This window comes from Pipistrellus kuhlii, unplaced genomic scaffold (genome assembly GCF_014108245.1).
Source record: "Pipistrellus kuhlii isolate mPipKuh1 unplaced genomic scaffold, mPipKuh1.p scaffold_m20_p_1, whole genome shotgun sequence".
Lineage (NCBI taxonomy): Eukaryota > Metazoa > Chordata > Mammalia > Chiroptera > Vespertilionidae > Pipistrellus > Pipistrellus kuhlii.
The window spans coordinates 146,371,033-146,377,779 of record NW_023425404.1 but is presented as its reverse complement, the minus strand read 5'-3'; the positions used below and the strand labels follow the sequence as shown (position 1 = coordinate 146,377,779).

At 45.0% G+C, this 6,747-nt stretch overlaps 1 pseudogene; it reads right to left on the bottom strand.

The window, feature by feature from the left end:
* Window positions 1-4,666: 4,666 nt before the first annotated feature.
* LOC118722598 lies at window positions 4,667-6,294 on the bottom strand (annotated as a pseudogene).
* Window positions 6,295-6,747: the final 453 nt, after the last annotated feature.

Genomic DNA, 6,747 nt, shown 5'->3' with positions numbered 1-6,747 from the left:
CGGTTAGCACAGATTAATTGTATACATTTATTTCTCCTCCACTTGCTGCAGTTCTGACATGTTTTATATTAAGACCAATTTACTTGACATCATATATGCTTGGCATTGAAAACAGGATAATTCTGTTTTCAAAAGGGGCATAGTTAACTGTTAGACTCTCTGCCAAAGCAATTTCTCCTCCCTTCCTTTTGCCTCCCTGAGAGACAATTGGTTACATTCTAAGCAGATCCTTGCTTAGAGAGTGGGCAGCAAGCTGTGGGCAGCCTGCTAGCTTAATGTTCAGCAAGATCTTTGTGTGTTTTATTATATTAATTAGTGCTTTGGCAAGGCCGAATGGAATTTTTAAACCAACAGGAATTTGCTGATCTCTTAATTTGCAGTTTGTGATGGCTGTTTTGTTTTTGTTTTTGTTTAATTCTTCCACTCATTAAGCCCTTCAATCTAGCCTGAGCTGTAACTCCTGAGACACTAGAGCCTTGGGAATGATGTATGAAGACGCTGGAGGCTGTGGTGAGGGGGGCAAAGGGCACGTTGTGGTACTGCATTTCGAGTAGGCAGTGACCCTTACTTTATGCTCATCAGCATTTAACCTTACAAGTGAGCTTTGAGAGAGATGATGCTGTGTTGTATGTGCTTTTTAGTGGTGTGTAGAAAAAAATCTTTGCCTTTTCATTCAAGTTTAGACTACGCAAATAAAAACCACCCGATTTAGACATCCTGGGCCAGCGAAGAGGAGACTGGAGGAAATGCGTCAGAAAGGGATGTATTTGTGGATTTGTGTAACTGAATGTTGAGGGAGATTTCCCTGTTGCCCTTCAATTAATTACTCATCTTCTCGCCACTGTTTGAGGGCAAAGATGCTGCATATGTTATCTCATCTAATTCTCACCCTACCCATTGTGGTTAATAAAAGTCAGTCCAGGCCAGTTTAATGCTTCATTCTGAAATTCGATATAAATCTTTTTCTCTTTAAAAAAAATTTTTTTAAAAATATATTTTATTGACTTTTTACAGAGAGGAAGGGAGAGAGATAGAGAGCTAGAAACGTCGATGAGAAACATCAACCAGCTGCCTCTTGCACACCCCCCACCGGGGACGCGCCCGCAACCAAGGTACATGCCCTTGACCAGAATCGAACCTGGACCTTTCAGTCTTCAGGCCGACGCTCTACCACCGAGCCAAACTAGTTTCAGCTATAAATCTTTTTCTATCTCCAGTGCAGGCCTGACCCAGGGCTTTGAGGGGAAAACCACATGGTCAGCTCTCACACCCTCTGCACAGCACTTATAGAATGGAGGAAATTGTTCCTACTTAAAATATATTTTGTTGAATACTTGTTTAAATTTTAATGGTGCCTTGGTGAGGGTGGGGGAAAAAAGCAAAGGACTTTGGGCTGAGGAAAATTTGAAAATTAAGTGAAATATGGTAGCAAGCATACTTTGGTAAAAACTGCTGTTTGAATTTTAATCCTGTTATTCTGGCTTCTGCACCTGCTTAAACATAGGGTAGTTACCTCATCTTCCAGGTGGAGACCTGGAGGCTAAGGTAATTTTCCCGTGCCTGGGACCAGAACTACATGAGATTGATTCCCACTGATTCAGTAGTTTCAGGGATAGAAACTGTAGATAACCTTAAGAGACTAACCACTGAGCTCTGCTTCTGTATTATCGGTTATCGCAAGATAGGACCACATTCCAATGTCCAGAAGGATGTGATTGGGAATGACCCTGTGGGCTGTTCCCAGCCTTTAGAATTTAGAATTTAGAACGAAGGAAAATTCCTGTGGTTTGAACCTTTAAAAGGGACTGCCTACACCTGCAATGGTGCAGTCTTGTGGACTCCACCTGCGTGTGGTGCTCTCGCGGCTGTCCTGGCCAGTTTTTCCAATAAATCCTTGCCTGCTTTTTAAAATCAATCATCAGCCTCTGGTGGTCTTATTTTGAACCCAGGGTTTGACCCCACAACATTAAGGAATGAATTACTGTATAGCTGCCTTATGGTTAATTTGGCAGAAGAGTAAAACATCTCATTTTACAACAGGTTTTCTTTTATATTTTCTTGAATATCCTATATAATAAAAGCCTAGGTGGCATTATTCAATGTCATCACAAGATGGCCACCACAAGATGGCCGGCAGGAGAGGGCAGTTGGGGGTGATTAGGCCAGCAGGGGAGCAATTAGGCATCAATCAGGCCGGTAGGGGATGATCAGGCTGGCAGACAGAAGTGGTTAGGGGCAATCAGGCAGGCAGGAAGGTGAGTGGTTAGGAGCCAGCAGTCCCAGATTGTGAGAGGGATGTCCGTGGATCGAGCCTAAACCAGCAGTCAGACATCCCCCAAGGGGTCCCAGATTGGAGAGGGTACAGATCAGGCTGAGGAAACCCCTCCTTCACTCCCTGTGCACGAATTTCATGCACCAGGCCTCTAGTCTACATATATAAAAGGCTAAGTGACCAATTGTCTGTCCATACGACCGTCTGACTATCCACCTGGCTGGTACATATGATGTACACTGGCAACTTAAAATAAACATTGGCTCTCACATGCACAATACATATAAAGCTCTCCCTGGTGCTAATAGCACACATGTGTTTCCACCTGTCATTGTTGATTGTGAATTTGGTGAATTCTGGATATACTTGATAGAGCTTTTCACACCTATTTGAGTGATGATTCCACCGATTCAATGGATGATGATGAAAAGAAAAATTTTCCCATTAAATTTCTTAATAGTATTACTCCTTTGGGAATTCCATGTCATAAATTAAAATTGAAAGTAGGTGCAATCATCATGCTACTGAGAAATCTTAATAGTAAATGGAGGCTTTGTAATAGTACTAGATTTATTACCAAAAGATTGCAACCTAACATAATCAAAGCTGAAGTATTAACAGGATCTGCGGAAGGAGAAGTTGTTCTGATTCCAAGAATTGATTTGCCCCATCTGACACTGGCCTCCTGTTTAAATTAATTCAAAGACATTTTTCCCTGATGCCAGCCTTTGTGATGACTATTAATAAGTCACAAGGACAAACGCTAAACAGAGTAGGAATATTCCTACCTGAACCCATTTTCGGACATGGTCAGTTATATGTTGCTTTCTCTGGAATTTGAAGAGTTTATGACATTAAAGCTAAAATTATAAATAAAGGGAAATTAAGCAAGCACTCTGAAAGTGCTTTTACTTTTAATGTGGTATACAGGGAAATCCTATCTAATAAAAGAGTAATATGCAAATTGACTGTCACTCTAAGACACAAGATGACTGCTCCCATGTGGACACAAGATGGTCTGCAGGGGAGAACAATTTTGGGCAGTTTGGGATGACCAGGCCAGCAGAGGAGGGCAGTTGGGGGGAGACCAGGTGAACAAGGGAGGGCAGTTGAGGGACACCCAGGCCTGCAGGGGATGACAGTTGAGGGGGACAGGTCTGCAGGAGAGGGCAGTTGGAGGGAATCAGGCCTACAAGAGAGGGCAGTTGTGGGTGATCAGGCAAGCAGGGAGGGCAGTTAGGGATGACTGGGCCAGCAGAGGAGGGCAGTTGGGGGAGACCAGGTCAGCAGGGGAAGGCAGTTGGGGGGAACTAGGACTTCAGGGGAGGGAAGTTGGGGGGACCAGGCCTGCAGGGGAGGGTTGTTGGGGGAGACCAGGACTGCAAGGGAGTAGGGTAGGGCAATTGTGGGTGATCAGGCCAGCAGGGAGGGCAGTTAGGGGTGACCGGGCCAGCAGAGGAGGGCAGTTGGGAGAGACCAGGCCTGCAGAGGAGAGTAGTAAGGGGGACCAGGTCTCCAGGGGAGGGCAGTTAGGGGTGACCAGGCCTTCAGGGGAGAGCAGTTAGGGGCAAACAGACTGGCAGGGGAGGGCAGGGGAAGGCAGTTAGTGGCAATCAGGCTGGCTGGGGAGCAGTTAGGCATCTAACAGGCTTGCAGGGGAGTGGTTAGGGGGTGATTAGGCTGGCAGGCAGAAGAGGTTAGGGGCAATCAGACAGGCAGGCAGGTGAGTGGTTGGGAGCCAGCAGTCAGTCTTGGGTCGTGAGAGGAATTCCTAACTGCCCATTTAGGCCCATTCCCACCAGGGGGTCGAAACGATCAGTCGAACATCCCTCAAGGGGTCCCAGATTGGAGAGGGTGCAGGCTGGGCTGAGGGACAACACCCTGACCACCAGGGGGCAGAAACCCAACACAGGAGCTGCTCCCAGATGGTCAGTGTGCTCCCACAGGGGGAGCGCCATGGCTGGTGAGTGCAGCAGTGGTGGCAGAAACCTCTCCTGCCTCCGAGGCAGCGTTAAGGATGTCCAACTAACAGACATATCTTGAGGGCTCCTGAACTGCGAGAGGGCACAGGCTGGGCTGAAGGACACGGATTTCATGCACTGGGCCTCTAGTATTGTAATAACTCTGAATGGTGCCAGGTGGTATTGGAAATATCGAGAGGAACACTTTGTAAAACATTATCTAACCATTATGCTGTATACCTGAAACTAATAAAAAGGAAAAACTTCATTATACATTCTTTCTTTTTGCTTTCTCTTTGTATTTCTTTTTTCGAAGGAAATGATGTTTAAAAGGGTACTTGGCATATTTTTGTTTGTTTTTATTTCTCAGTGGCTTTATTTTGGGATATGAGGGGGAAATCTTATACACAACAAAAAGACAGATATGATGATGACAGCTATAAGTGAAGACAATCTATCCAGAAAGCATGAACACCTGGTAGCTGTTGAACCTGGAGTTCTGAGTATGACTTGTTGCAGGGCTGAAAGAATGGTAATTAGTGTTCTCCTTTCTTACCGTCTCTTTCAACAGAATCCACACCAAGCTCCTCATAATCCTTCTCAAGGACAGCCATGTCCTCAGGGGCCTCAGACAGCTCTCCTTCCTCCGTGCCCTCACTCATGATCCAGCAGACAAAGGCACATGGCATACATTAGGTTAAACTTGTGGTCCAGGCCTCAGCAGTAGCTGTGTTGTTGCTCAGCATGCTCACAGCTCACTGTACTTTGGCCAGGTTTCTCTCTACCAGGTACCACAATGGGAGGCTGGTAATCAATGCCAACTTGGAAGCCAGTGGGCACCAGTCCACAAACTGGATAGTACGTTTGGTCTTGATGGTGGCAATGGGAGCATTGACATCTTTGGGAACCAGGTCTCCATGGTACAGCAGGTGGCAAACTTTATGTCTTTACTGTGGTGTGAGGCACATTTCACTGTCTGGTTGGCTGGCTCAAAGCACGCACTGGTGACCTCTACTACAGTAAGCTGTTCATGGTGGGCTTTCTCAGCAGAGATGACATTTGTGGCCAGAGGGAAGTGGATGCGGGGACAGGTTGGTCTGGAATTCTGTCAGATCAACATTCAGGGTTCCATCAAACCTGAGGGAAGCAGTGATGGAGGACACAGTCTGGATAATAAGGCGGTAAAGGTTATTGTAGGTTGGGCACTCAGTATCAAGTTTTCTACCACAAATGTCATAGATGGCCTTGTTGTCAACCATGAAGGTACAATCAGAGTGCTCCAGAGTGGTGTGGGTGGTGAGAATCAAGTTGTAGGGCTCAGCTACAACTGTGGAGACCTGGAGGAGGGGGACGAGGGGGTGGAACTGGGTAAGTGGAGAAATCTAGCTTGAACTTCTTGCCAAAATCGACAGAGAACCCTCAGCAGGGAGGTGAATCCAGAACCAGTCCCCCCATCAAAGCCACGGAAAACCAAGAAATACTGAAGGTCTTTGTCCTGGTCAGCCACTTTGTGAATCTGGTCCAAGATGAAGTCAATGCTCTCCTTGCCAATGGTGCAGTGCCCACAGACATAGTTATTGCAGCATCTTCCTTGATGAGCTGTTCAGGGTGAACTGAAAATCACAGATTAGGAATCGGATCCAAGTTTTTATAAATAGTAAAGAGGATAATGCTTTCCAAGTTTCAGCAGAACAAATAGAAATCAGTGGGAAGGATCTAGAAAGAAAAACAAAAACACACCAAATTAAATGGCTGGGTGGAAAAAATGACATGTCATAGCATAGCGATAAAAGACAGAGACTCTGTAGCCAGCCTGCAAGGGTTCCAATCCCAGCTCTGCTACTTACTAATGTGATGTTGGGCAAGTTACTTAACCTCTCTGTGCCTCACTTTCTTCTAAAATGAGCTAAATGAAAATACCTGAGAGAATTGTTGAGATTGTTTCTTGATAGAGTATTTATAAAATGCTTAGAACAGGGCCTGGCATATGGTGAAAGCCATGTAAGTATTTGTTCAATAAATAAATATGACAATTTTCTCATTACCTCGAAACAAATCCATATTTACATTGCCAAGGTAACTTAGGATGAAGAGACTCTCAGAAGAAATATTTGTAACATATACAAGACCTACTTTTGCATTTTCCCTCTATTTTCTATTTTCTTCTTTTTTCTCAAAAGAGACATTATTCTGATCCATATAATTGTGTGGGAAGGAGAGCGATGATCCAGTAATATGTCTTAGTAATAGCTTATTTTTGTGTGTGAATTTGATTTGTTGGACACATAATTTGGTTTCCAGCCTTCATACTTCCACCAACATTTTTGGATTGGGCCGTAGGGCCATGGGAAAGTTATGGAAGAATTGACCTTGCCAGTGTTTTTATTTTTCCCTCTAGCTCAGATGACTAAAGGGACCATTATGAACAAAGCATACTCCAAGATTGGTAGTAAGCTCCTTCTGCCCCTCCCCACCCCCCACCCCTTACTCCCCCCAAAGCACTAGCATGCTTTA